General features: G+C 43.5%; 1 protein-coding gene and 1 long non-coding RNA gene across 3 annotated transcripts in view; one reads left to right on the top strand and one right to left on the bottom strand.

The window, feature by feature from the left end:
• atp6v1c1a (ATPase H+ transporting V1 subunit C1a) overlaps positions 1-13,575 on the top strand; it is a 423,473-nt gene that overhangs the window by 143,536 nt on the left and 266,362 nt on the right. The window lies entirely within an intron of this gene.
• The window catches only part of LOC146972536 (uncharacterized), a 34,184-nt gene continuing 23,861 nt past the window's right edge, over positions 3,253-13,575 (bottom strand). For both annotated transcript variants that reach the window (XR_015037943.1, XR_015037944.1), the window contains exons 3-4: positions 9,737-9,834; positions 3,253-3,560 (exon numbers count right to left, since the gene is read on the bottom strand). This is a non-coding gene — a long non-coding RNA (uncharacterized LOC146972536). The remainder of the gene's footprint in view (positions 3,561-9,736; positions 9,835-13,575) is intronic.

Raw genomic sequence — 13,575 nt, 5'->3', positions numbered from 1 at the left:
AGCTGTTAGACGATGGATTTTTCCATCCGCAGCTAAGTCACCGAAAAAATTCAAAGAAATAAAAAAATAATTATATTTCTCCATATTTAAATAAGCGGTGGAAAAATCTGTCCTGATGTTTCTCCTTAGAAATGTCACAACGACACATGTTCAGTTATAACCTTATAATTTATATCAATGATAAAGTGACTTTCGTTTTTAACATAAATATGCAATTCATAAATGTTCAAGTGCAGCAGGAGTGACAGGAGGTTTCAGCTGCTGCAGCTTGAGTGTGTGTTTGAGTGTGTGTGTGTGTGTGTTTGAGTGTGTGTGTTGCTGCTGCTTGAGAGTTTCTGCTCAGATTGCAAGTCTGCAGCGCCGCCTATTGGGACTTTAAGCGAACAACAACGTGTCTCCTCCACCCAAAGTGACAGAACACAGGCTTGTTATCTGTCCACATCGCTGAGAAACAGCTTCAATAAAAAAAAAGAAAGAAAAAAAAAATCAAACATCTGGGAGTTCATGCTTTTAAAATTATGAGAATTAGGAAGAAAAAACAACGAAAAAACAACAAGTCAATTAGTCAAGAGACAAAAGCATTTTAAATATATTTCATTACTGCATCTGATCTCGTGCAAAAAGTCTTTCATAATCAAATGGGAGCAAAGGGCCAGGAATCTGCGCTCATCATGGGAGATAGATAGGCTGACCCCCCCTCCAAAAGAAAAGAAAGAAAAAAAACAGGCACGCTCTCTCTCTTATCCAGGCGCTCGTGCTCGTGTAAGCCTAATTTTCGTTTTCTTCGCGCTGCAGAAACATTCTCTGCACACAACATGCTTGTGGTTTTCGTTGGGTTTCATATCACCCAGGCGTCTATTTTCACTGTCAAAACACTGAACCATTGCAAGACAGATTAAGAAGACACATAAAACCTCCACATTTTTACATTAGAGAGAGGATGATGATGATGATGATGATGATGATTATGATGGCGTTTTAGTTTCTCAACAGATCTCTTTCACTCTGGAAATGTAAGTATAACAATAAAGTAAATTGTGTTTATTTGTGGTCCTTGTTAAAAGGGGGCCATTAAGAAACAGCCAGTGGATTTTTCTTTTAATATCTCTTGGGCTGCTCTCTCTAATCCAATCAGCAAGTGATTCAATTTGGATTTATCAAGTGAAATGCATATTGTCGAAATTCATTAAAATCTTTCAAGATATGTAGAATATTCTCAGGGAGGGGGAAAATATGGACTTCCAATGGGAACCGAGCTGTTTGGGTGATTTTATCTCCCTCTTTCTCTCTTTTTTAAAAATGTTCCTCACATGCTTTTTATTTTTTTATTCTACAGCCACAGCATTTTGCACTATAGTATTACTGTATTCTTTCTCCGTCGTGGTAATGTCAGAGCCAGAGAGTTAGAGCCTTGCCCTTTGGCCCTTCCCTGAGTCCCCCCTGAAGCCGCCATCATTCTCTATGATAATCTGACTCCCACAGAGTATCAGTGTTGCAGCTCAGTGCAGCTGCCAAGCCTGTAATGGCTGACACTCCTCTCTCTTCCAATAACACAAGAGTGACAGGACAGCAGAGGCTGAACTGGCAGGCTTGGGGGGATATTAATGAAGCACCGGTTCCGATCTCAAAAGATTCAAAGACCCAGAATTGACTTATGAACAGATCATTGAGACTATTTCCTGATGAGGACTTTTAATATAAAAAAGTGTTAATGATGTGTAACATGACATGACGTGACGTAGTCCAGAGGGGGTTTTAAAAAATACTGGTTCCTACATGTCAGGTCTCGTTCAGGCTGTAAAAAATAATTTTCTCACGATATTTCATTTTTGTATATTCTTGCCAGGATCAGAAATAAGTTCCCTTTACGCAGAGAGAGGGAGAAAAAATGAAAACATGACGAATTTGTAACCTGCTTCCGACTTCCCACAGCTGCTGTCACTGTGCTATTAATTTAGAAATTGAACATCTTCCTGCCCCGATATCTCAACGTGATATCTGTATAAGTATCTTGACCTTTATATATCCTGTCATCTGGCCTCGACTCACTTTCAAATTGCTCTTTTTTACCTCGGCTTATTATATACTCACATGAAGAGTCCTTGACGGAGCGTGTGGAGCTGCTGCTGCTGCTGCTGCTGCTGCTCGTTCTGGAGTCTGACTTGGGTCTGACTGCCTGTGTGTCTCTCTTGTGTTGCCGTCTGTGTCTCTGTGCACAGGATGTCAGGTCCATATTGTCAGAGCAGCAGGGGGAGGTGAACCCGTGACACTTACCTACCTACTGTGGTTTCAGAGCCCCCACATCCCCACCTACAAGTCTCACTCATCCTGTCCCAGCAGCTGCTCTGCTCTCAGGATGGGTGTTTTAACATTCAAAGACCCTCGACTCATACTTTCCTCAACACCACATGCTTTTACCTGAAATTGTGCACTTCTAGAAAAAGGGGAGGGGAAGCGAAGGGGGGGGGGGGGGGGTTATGCCTCTCTTGCTGATTGTGGATGTCTGAGAGTGTAATACAATCATGTAGTGTGTCTTTTTCAATCTATCGTATGTCTTTCAGTTCCTCAGTTTGTAATGAATACATTACGAAGCCGCCACAGCAGACCGCAGGTATTATTTTCAGTCACTCATTTGAATAATTTTCAACCTTTATTAATGTGTTGTTTCTGAAACTGTACACCGTACCTGATTCAACAGTGTTGTTCTTTTTTTTCCTTTAATACAAAGACCCTCGACTCATAGTTTCCTTGACTACACTACTATTTTAAAAGAAACTGCCACGGTAAAAAAAGAAAGTTTTAGATGTCTTCTGCTGGTTTTTGATGTCAACACAGTGCACAGCAGAGATTTTCACTGACTGATCTCAATAATATCGATGTGATGTGCATATGGAAATAACATCTGCAGCACAGAAGTTCAATACACATAACATCCCCACACATCACATCACATCACCCACCTACGTTCTCACTCATCAGCTGCTCTCACATTCAAAGACCCTCCACTCATATTTTCCTCAACGTCACTCTTAAAATGTGCACTTCTAAGAAAAAGGGGGCTCAGTCTCTCCTCGTGGTGGTTGTTGTTGTTGATGTTCTCGATTTTCAGATTCATAAGAAAGGGCAATAAGAATAATGCATGCTATTTTGGGCGTTATGATATGTCTGCTATGATATGAATGGGTTTAGGTGCATTAGTCATCCTGTGGTAGCTGCTGCACTAACCGTAAACCAAACCCCCCCCCCAAAACCCTATAACCCTGAACTTCCTGCAGATGTTGACAAGTTAATTTGATTATCTATTTCTTTTAGTTCATTAAAAAGTAAGTAAGACCAATGAAACAACTCAGATAACTCCATGAAACGAGTTGGATGCACGAGAATGCGTCATTCATGTGTGACTCAGCTGATTTTACGCAAAACTTCATAAACACAAAAGCAGTTTTCTTTTTTCAAAGACCAGTTTTGACGTAATTAAAGATAATATTACCCAAAGCTTCTGTTGGTAACACGATGCTGATGTCAGAGCTGCCCATTTCCAGAGTTTTCTTTCTTTGCATCTGGCCCCAAAAAAAAAAAAAGGAAACAGAGAATTACAGGACTGACAAACACATATTAATGAAATGAAAATAAATGAACACATATTCCCGGCGGGTTAAATGAATTAAGTGAATTAATACACGGTCTCATTGTTTCAAAGTGGTTTGAGGAAACCAGATGGAGATGACATTCTGCAGAACCCTCACTTTCCTGGACAGTGCAGCACAGACTGTAACTCAGCTATGACAGCCACATGCTCTGTCCTCCTCCTGCTGCTGCTGCTTTATTGTACAACATTGCCCCCTATTGGTTCACTCTCAAACTACTGTTACTGCAGAATATCATTATAGCTTTCATCCTAAACCATGTCAGTAAGTGATGAGTGCATTATTGTCAGTTTACGAACCAGGATGAATGAGGCGTTTAATACTCTTTAGAAAAAAAAAACATCAGTGTCTAGGATAAATGCTCTAAAGAATAAGAAAACCTGCTCTTTTCTGTTCTCCCTTGTTTATTTTACGAGGATACACAAAATAAAGTGCAATTTTAAATCTCAGTCTGAACATTTTATGCGGCATATGATGAAAAAAAACTAAAAACTAGAGGACAGCCTCATCAAGTGCATGTGTGTTGTGATCGGGGACAGGGTACTGGCAGTGTGTGTTAGTGTATATACACTGCATTCCTCTGGTCTCCTGCATGATCTCTTCTCCATCTGCTGTCCATTGCCACTCTCTTCACTGGTCTCCTGCCATCTGTTTAACAGCGCTCGGCACCTTTGCGTGACCAAATGCCTTTGCTCCCTGCAACGTCATCCACTTTGCCAGAGAGACATAGAGAAGCAAACCGCCATGATATCGTGCTCCTTCAACCAATAAAACCCACCAGTTAATGCTGCTCAAGCCCAGCACCAAATCCCATTTGTCAGCAAATAGCTTCCTTTCAGTTGTCTGTGCTGGCCAGGCACTTCTGTGGAGCTCCCTGCCATTAATATGACTTCTTTAGTTATTTGTTGTCTGGTGTGAAGCAGAGTGAAAGAGACGTGAAGAAACAGAGCACGGTCGTAAATGTGCCTTGAAAAAGGCCCAATCAGACATGCGATATCTGTTAAATCAACAGCTCATTCGACTGACAGCTTGCTAAAAATCAACACCAATCACATTGATTAAAGTTAACTAACGTGGTTTTATTTTATTTTTTACTGTTTGGGAAAATCCCCAAGGAGAAAAAGGAAGAAGAAGAAGGTGTATGGGAAATAGTTTGCTATGTCTGTCTGTCTGTCTGGTTTCTGAAGCGAAATGGAGAGATGGATCCACTGCAGAGATGGAGTGATGAGAACAAGCTGTGATGGACGGACAGGAGGAGCGAGAACTACGAGTACTGGGATGGAAGTGTCAAGAAATGCTGGAGTGCAGCGGATGGAAAGACTTTAGAAGAAACATGGAAAAGTGAGTAGATGGAAAGTGAGAAACAAGTGTAGAGAGACGGAGTTGTGTAAACTGTAATGGTTCAGACACTGACGTTTGGCAAGACCTGAGGGACGGGAAGGTGAAAGTCAGACACGGTCGGTGACCGGCAGGAAGTGGACAAGTCTACAACTGTGTGCAAAAAAAAAAACAAGAAAAAAGAAAACAGCACAGGCCAAGGTCGGGGTCACGTAGGGAAGAGCTCCACTTACTCCACAGCTGAAATGAAGGCAGAGAGAAGCTGAAACAAAACTGCCTCAAGCATGATCTCTGCTATAAAGTCATTTTAATTTTACTCTTTTATGTGATCGTCATGGTGTTTTCTCAAAGAATATCCTGTCCACGACCAGAAGCTTCCTCAAGTCTGTCCTGACCGACTGACTGACTTCCCAACAAGCTAATCAACCGATCAACTGAGCTACTGAAGGAAACCACAAGTTGTTCAGGTTCTGCCCAGATTAAAGAAACAAGATATAATGTATTAGTTGTTGAGCTTTAGTCTCACTGACAGGTGGATTATGGGACGTCTGTGCAGAACCAGGCAGCTGTTTCACCTGGTTCATGTCTTAATGCTGAGCTGAGCCGTACAAGCAGCTGCCTTTTAGCCTTAAAGGTCCAGACGAGGAAAGGTTGCTGGAGTTGAACAGCTAGAGCTCTTGTGCTCTTGTCTGACCATGTCTAAAAAAGTGTAGTTGTTCCTAACGGCCAAACTTAGGAGGAGGAGGGGTGAAAAGACAGCTGTCATAAGAGAGAGCGAGAGAGAGAGAAGGGGGAGATGTGATATTATTAATAAGGAGAGGGATAAACGCTGCACCAATGTTGCACTTGTTTATTCACATGAAGAGTGACAGATCAATCGAAGTACAATGAGAGAAGAAAGACAGAAGTTCAAACCTGTGCTCCTTTCTCTGAGGTGGGCGTGAATGTCAGATTGTCAGTTTCACTTATTGTTGTATCTGCCCTTTTTTTTTTTTTTACTGTTTTAGCCTGAATCCAACATTTGCTCGTTACAGTACAAGTTGTAAGCCTTTGTGGGCCCGAGGCGTTGAAGGTCGCTCCCCACTCCCACTACTGTCGATGAGCTCCTGCTGGCGAGGTGATGGACAGTAAAACTCTCCCAGCACCTGTTTCCTGGCCACGCTCAAGTGTTGTTAATAGGCTGATGAGAGACGTTAACAAAGTTACTGCGGCACGCTGGAAGGATAAATCAACAGAGCGTGGAGTGTCTCGTCCAGTCTGTCAAGAAAAGTGACGTTTTTAAAAGGTCCCTGTGACCTGCTGCATCCGTCCTCTACCTGCTGCGAGGTGGACGGATGGAAACGGAGCGGAGGACGGAGTGATGAAAGCAGGAGGTGGAGGGGGAGATTTAACAGGGCTTGGGGTTAGGGTGGACGACGTGATGGAGGAAGATTCGGTGGATAGAAAGATGTATAAACAGAGGGATGGCAAAAAAAGGACAAGGAGATGCAGTGGAAAGATGGAGTGATAGATGGATGGAAAGGCTTGAAATGGGGAACGGAGAGATGAATGAACGGCTCCAAGAAGTTGTTGATCCAGACTACTAGTCATGATTTAGTGTAATCAAGCCTCCTTGAAAACATTTCTGTTGGATGAGGAATGAATAAGGCAATAGACCCAGTCACTTTCCCACATCAACAGCAACAACAATAACATTCATCCTGTGTGATTTCATATAATTTCTTTATTCCCCTGCCTTTCTCTCCCTTTGTGATGTGCCAGACATATGCACATTACAAAGAGAGTCAGGAAATGGCTTTCCACTTTAAAAAAAAAAAAAAAAAAAATCGAGAGCAGATCTCGACGTCGTTACAAGAAGGACCTTTGGCTGTGAAGGACCTTCGGGAGAGCTACTCTGTAGACAGTCACTTGTCTCCGTTTTCTCATATCGGACAGTGCAATTAATTCACCCACACAGAGAAATATTTTCCTCCGTGTGTTGTTATCATGATTGTACCAGTGACTCACAGAGATGTGGCCATCATAAAGGAGGACGGAGGAGGCGATTGTTTTCCTCTGTGCAGCTAAAAATACCACTGTTGGCTGTAGTCCAGCCTTGTTGCTCCTCTGCCTCTCATTTCCCTCCTGCTCTTTGAACTAAAATAACATCAGTTTTTTTTTGTTTTTTTTTGAATGGGCTCTTGTGTCATTGATGGATTTCTGCTCAAATGTGGTTTGTATTAATAGCTTGGAAGCATGTATGGTTGCATTTAGTGCGTGGACTGCAACTGCATGCATACACACAAACACACACACACAAAAAAAAAACGCTTTCAGGCATTATTACATCAGCACACACGCACACACACACAGTAAGTAAATGTTAATGTACACAGGTGCAGTCTTTAGGGAGGTTGCTTTTGCTCTCTCATCAGTCACTCGTAATCACTTCACTTCCAGCCCAGTAAATCACCGTCTTTGACTAATGCATTTATAGGATGCATGTTCACAACTTGTAGCCTGGGAAAAGTTTGACCACCACCAGGAATACATTACAGCTTCTGCATCCATACGGTTACACAGTCGCCACAGTCATACGCTCGACTCACAGACAGGAAATATTGTTTTATAAATGTCTACTTAGTTTCTGAAATTATTTGTGCTTTTAATAGGGTTTTAAGCTGTTTACGACATATGGGTGAGAGTGGAGTTATTGGTCAAAGGGGGGCTCCTGGGCGGCTGTGGATGTTGGCAGGTTGCACAGCTCCACCAAACTGGTCCTGGGGAGGTCCCAATGACCTGTTTTATATCAACACTGGTGCTTTGTCGTAAAACCAGGGGGAAGTCGAGTCACAACTCGAGTATTTGTTTGAAGCGGATGGAAAAAGTCCTCCTGGAACAAGACTGTGTATGAGTGTTGTGCGCTGCTGTGTCAGATGGGAGTGGAAATGCACAGAAAAACAGGCTACTTTGTCTTTACTGTACGTAGACTTTCAGATCGGTGCCCAGGTTTCTGGTAAAATACTCCTAATACCACCAAGGAAAGAAAACCACATTCCCCTCTTACTCTTTTGGATGGAAACACTCTCTTGTCACTGCTGTTCAAATGCTGTAATTGGACGTTAAGGGGCTTGCAGAGAGAGGTGTGATGTAGTGTTAAAACTGCTCACAAATCACATATTTCTCACCTCTGTGGAGGTTCAAATAATGGCTCCGCCGTTTCCCCCTGGCCGACCGTAGCCTACTCCTTCTCTCGCTGCTTGCATTTGAAAATTGCACAGCGCTGTCCTGAATGACACAGGTGAAGAAAAGTGCCTGTGTGGAATGGTGTTTCAGTAGATTTAATATTGACTAAAAGCCTTGAATTTTACTTGTCACTGTAACGAAAAATGTGTCTCTGCATGTGCAGCGTGCGTCAGAGTGATGGATGGTGGAAGTGTGTTCCAGGATTATGTTTTATGAAAGTTAAAGGGCCCTGGGGTTGGTCTGTGAAGCACATAATCTCAGTCAAAGTGCTGGGCTGGATGGGCCCAGTCTTTATTATTAAACACCTATGAGAGGGCCTAAAGCTGGTGGAGGCCCCTGCACATCCACATTAACACTCGCTGGCGGGCGGCTCCCATCACACATCCTTGCCATTTGGGCATGAAATTAAAATGCTTCTCAGGAATCCATTTACTATAGGCACGATATAAGAATTGCATTATTATGCACTGACACAATTGACTTCATTTAAATGTGGTGTCATATTATTCCCTTGTGCTATCTTTGCAGTTTTTTTTTTTAGATTCTTTTAATACAGTCGGTTTTATCTTTGAAGAGAGAGTATTAAAAAAAAAAAAGGTAATATTTTTGGCAATATGTTCCAGATTTGATGGCGCAAGTGAGAATTGGCCATAAATGATGTGGTATTGATTTCACATGTGGAGTAGGACTACTAGGGCACAAGGAGGAGAAGAAGAAGAAGTGAAATGCAGTCCATAGGATGTCCATGGAAGGCTTGCTGGAGGCTCCTGGGGCCCGGGAGCTGGTTGCGAAGCTCGGGGAGCTGTTAAAAATACTATAAAAGTTCCATATTCACAATTATACCGACTTTTTAGATTTATAAATCTCTGCTAACGCTCATGGTAGATGTATTAGTGGTTTAAACACGGAAATTCATTGCTGCTCCCTTGGTAACAGTGCACTTGGTAATTATAAATAAGCTCATAAAGGCAATAGATTTTTTTAATAGAACCTGGCACAGTAGGTTTGGTAGTACGTGGTGACCTGTAAAGGTCAGTTTGTAACAGAGTGAAAGATAGGTAGTGCATGGGGTTTTACTGAACTGTAACGCCGACAAAACCGAGATATTAAAAACACTCTGCAAGTTTATGCCTGATGTCTGTGCCATTTCTCTTTCACTACGCTGAGTGCTTGACTTTAAAGTGGCAATAATCAATGTAAAAGGTGTCGCTCGGAGTGATGAACCCACAGAAATGTACTACTCGACCGCTGCCTCAGCTCTGTGGAACAATTTGGCCTCTTGCAGGCTAACTGTTTTGATTCAGTCTAATTGATTTCATGATCTCATTTTAAGCTGCAACAAATAGCGTTTTCTTTTGGTTTTGTCGCAAAATAAGCTGTAAAATCTCCTGTGTGCCACCTGCTCCGCACCAAACATCGAAAATACAAAATTAGCAACCAGCAAGTGCAGACAGCGTTGTCGGATTTGTTCTCAGAAGTTAGCGGCGACCAAAAACAGAGCTAAAAGTAGAGATAATGGGACTTACGTTTGCTGCTTACGATGCCGACCAAGTTCGCTATCAATTTAAAACGTGATCAAATGTCCGTGTCGTGTTCACAACTTGCTTCTGCTGCCCCCAAGTGGCTGAAAAAGGAGGAAAAAAAACACAGTTATCACAAGGACAACTTGAAATAAAGCATTGGTTTAGTGATCATCTGTCATAGTCTATATACGGTAGAGATGTGAGAGGACACAGGAGAAGGTAGAGCATGTTGGCGTTCCCTCTTCCTCAGCAACAGAGCTTGTGAAATAGTCTTTTGCTGTGGAGTCGAAGTACAGCACATGTAACTTTAGCAAGCTGCAGCTGGCTTGGACCGGGAAGCTGGAAATGTTTACCGTGGTCCACATGGCTAATTTGTGTGTTTTTATTTAGCTGTTGTGTATCTGGGACTTTTGGTTGAGGGTGGGGGGTGGGGGTGGTGGTATGGAATAGGGGGGCGCAGCAACAGTCAACAGATGCTGTAAAAGTGACCGCAGGGAGGAAGCAGAGACAAATGCTGCTCATTAAAGTGCTGACTGCAGCCCAGTGGCCCAGTAACCAGCAGAAACCAGCTCCATGTCTATGACTCCACAGCTGGAGATCAGCTGATCTTCACTGGCTTCACTTACAGTCAAGTCCCATTCACTTCTTCCTTTCTAAGATGAAAACTGGTGCGTTGCGACAGCCGCTCTGTACCAACACAGGAGATGTAGTCAAATTAAATATGTTGGTCCTTTGTTTAGCGGCTGATGACTAATGCTGACTCAGCTGAAGCGACATTGTTCCTGATCATTCTCAAACAACTCTTTTACTATCCGGTCCCGCCCTGATACATTGACGGACAGCTCAGGACGCTCTCAGCGCTGATTTTGCTCGCAGTGCAGCGAACTGCACCACATCTGAGGTGGTTAGATTTCATTGTCAGTCGAATTCCACATTGTCTGGACCGTGTCCAGGCACATTATTCATTTGAGAAACATAAAGAGATGGAGGAAAATATGAACAAACTGAATTAAACACAACCACATGAGGTGCATAACAGAGATTTTTTTCAGGCCAAGTGTGGGTAACCAGAAATTCCCTCATAAGAGCTTTATGATCAGATATCGAAAATCACATTGAAATGACAAGTGTAACTGCAAGCTTAGACTCGACTGGCTTAAATAGTTTCTCTGTCATTACAATTAATGCTTTGCCTTTTGATCATAAAGATTTGATCATTATAGATTCGGAGCCCTATAGCCCTAAATGGCATTTCAGTTTCAAACCTTCCTGGTGCTTTACGTTATGCCTTTCTGTTTGTTTTCTCTCTGACCCTTCATGTTTCCAGCTGGTTCCTGTTTTCTTTATGATGAATTGTATGATATTATTATTCATTATCTCAATTATCTTTTCACTCAGCCAAAGTGCTAAAAGTTCATTCATATACTTGGTGTTACAGCACAAAGTGAGAAAAAGCACATTTTTCCCAGCACCTCCCTGACTGAATTAACAGTACAGAGCAAGCGTGTCCATTGGGGTGATTTCATTGGGCTGTGAAACGAATGTGAGCAATGTTTCTGACCCCAGTCAGGAGTCAGACAGCGGTACGGGGGTCGCCAGGGGTTACACGGGGCCCCTTTGGATGGACAGGCAGGGAACTGTAAACCTGAAAAACCAGGAGCCTGAGCTCCATGTGTTTACCTCGCTGCTTTTACAAGTGATGTCACCACGTTGTAAAAAGATACAGTTCTCGACGGCCCCGTCCTTTTGTTACTATTTGAGAGAATAAACATGGGCTAAGTGCATGGAGAGAGATGGAAGCGGAGGACTCTGTGGTTGGAGGGTAGGGGAGAAGCAGGCTCCTGTGGTGCATGGTGAGTCCAAGCAGTTGAAGTGGACTGCAGGGATCTGTAACTGTCCAGGTGCTGCGAGCTCGGGCCCAACCTCTGTTGGCCGACGCCTGCTCGCTGTTGACGAGGGAGATCCTGTCTATAAATACTCAGCTATCCTGCCTCTTTGTGTTTCGGGGCTTCAACAGCATCAAGAACACCGAGCGTTGATGATCAGCCTGGGCCCTTCCACTGCGTGTGTGTCTCCACGAACCTGTGAATTATAGTCGTTTCCTCTCCTGACGATAGCGTGAATCACATCTTCACCTCCAGCATTGATCCTCAGGAATCAGTTGCATAAATTTCCACCTTCTGTGTCCCTCCTCTGTTTCTTCCCGTTAACGACCGTGCCTTGAACTAAAGGTCTGTGTGGGATTGTGACTGTGACAGAAATCCACTTTACATAAGTCAAAGCAGCACCGTGCGGTATACGTGCAGCCGTATGGCAATGAAACAGCTTGTGTTTTATGTGCTCTCTCTCTCTCTCCTGGCTCAGACAGCTGTGTGGTTGCTGGGGCTGTGTTAACCTCCAGCACCGGGGGTCTTGGTGTGCACTGTGGTGGTGGTGTAAGTCAAGCAGCCTTGATCGAAACAGGATTCACAAAATCTGGATGTTCAGACTAGTGAATCCTCTCTGGGATTCTCTGTATACAGTAATTTGCATTATTCTGCAGGGAATCACAACTTTAAAACTGCTGTTTGTGTTGCGTTTGTCAGTAGCCCCGAAACCCCCCGTCTTCCTCTTTATCCCCCACGACAAATGATGTCACCTGCACAGACAGACCAGACCACTGGAATACTGATGCAAGCATTTATGCCTCTCTGGTCATTTTTCTGATGAGACCTCTGCTGTCCTGCTGCATTGCTCCGTCTCCTGGTTCAAGTGTACTTGTATGGTTCCTTGGCTTGGATTTTTATTAGCTTTTCCCGTGCCTCAAAGAACTTGGCCCAGCCTGGTTCTCCCCGGCACTTTCCCACTAATGAAGTGCACATTCTGCTGGAGCACTTGGCCAAGTTCAGCTCCTTGGCCACCCCTTAATGGGAATTTCCCCTTCTTCCATGCATCCCTGCCTGCCTCGCTCTCTGCCATTGCCACTCTGGTGTGTGTGACTCATGTCCTGAACAGCCAGCCATCAGCCAGGGGACGTTTGATTCATAAACCTTCTTACACTTGTTTGCCACTGTTGGACCGGTTGGCCGACTGTCTGGGCAACTGGCTGCCTGACTTGTTAAAGGCCTGACTTATTGCAGGAGTAGGTGGCTCAACATGGGATAAAGACCTAGAGACAGAGACACTGACGTTGATCAGTGAACTCTGAGAAGAAAAAAAAACGAAGTCCTCCATGCAGTCGACTTACTGTGAGTCAGTTTAAGTCGAGAAAATGTTCTTCATCTGCACTGACAGTGAAAAGCGTACTGTCGGGCATCGCCGCTGAGGCTGCACACAGACTGCCATTTCTTTTTCCGTGCTTGATCTTCATGATTTCAGAAAAATGAAACAAGCTTTGATGGATGAAATGATTTCAATACATGACTGCTTGCTTCCACATGTTTTACAGCTTCTAAAATTAAGACGGACCACCAGTGACAGCACCTGCTGCTCCATAACTGCAAACCAAATTAAACTGCACCAATTGCTTTTTTTATTCCACGAGCGGCCTCTCAGCATCTGATATTTTGGAGTATCTTAATCACTGGAAAAACAAACCTTGTGTGTTTTTGTTGCACAGCTCAATGAGGATGAGATAGTCTACATCCTCAAATCAACCTTGAAGGGCCTGTGCTATCTGAATTTTATGAGGAAAATCCACCGGGAGATGAAAGCTGGGAATATACTCTGTGACAGGGAAGGTCATGCGAAACTGGCTGATACTGGCCTGGCTGGACATTTGACGGTGAGCTTTGATTCCACTGGGCCTTCCACTCTCTAAAAGTCAACATAATAAAATCAGGTCTCCCTTGGAGAATATGGCA

Source organism: Trachurus japonicus, chromosome 16, assembly GCF_045865225.1.
Source record: "Trachurus japonicus isolate A0001 chromosome 16, Traja_1.0".
Taxonomy (NCBI): domain Eukaryota; kingdom Metazoa; phylum Chordata; class Actinopteri; order Carangiformes; family Carangidae; genus Trachurus; species Trachurus japonicus.
The sequence above is the reverse complement of the archived record's forward strand: the minus strand, read 5'-3'. Positions and strand labels throughout refer to the sequence as shown.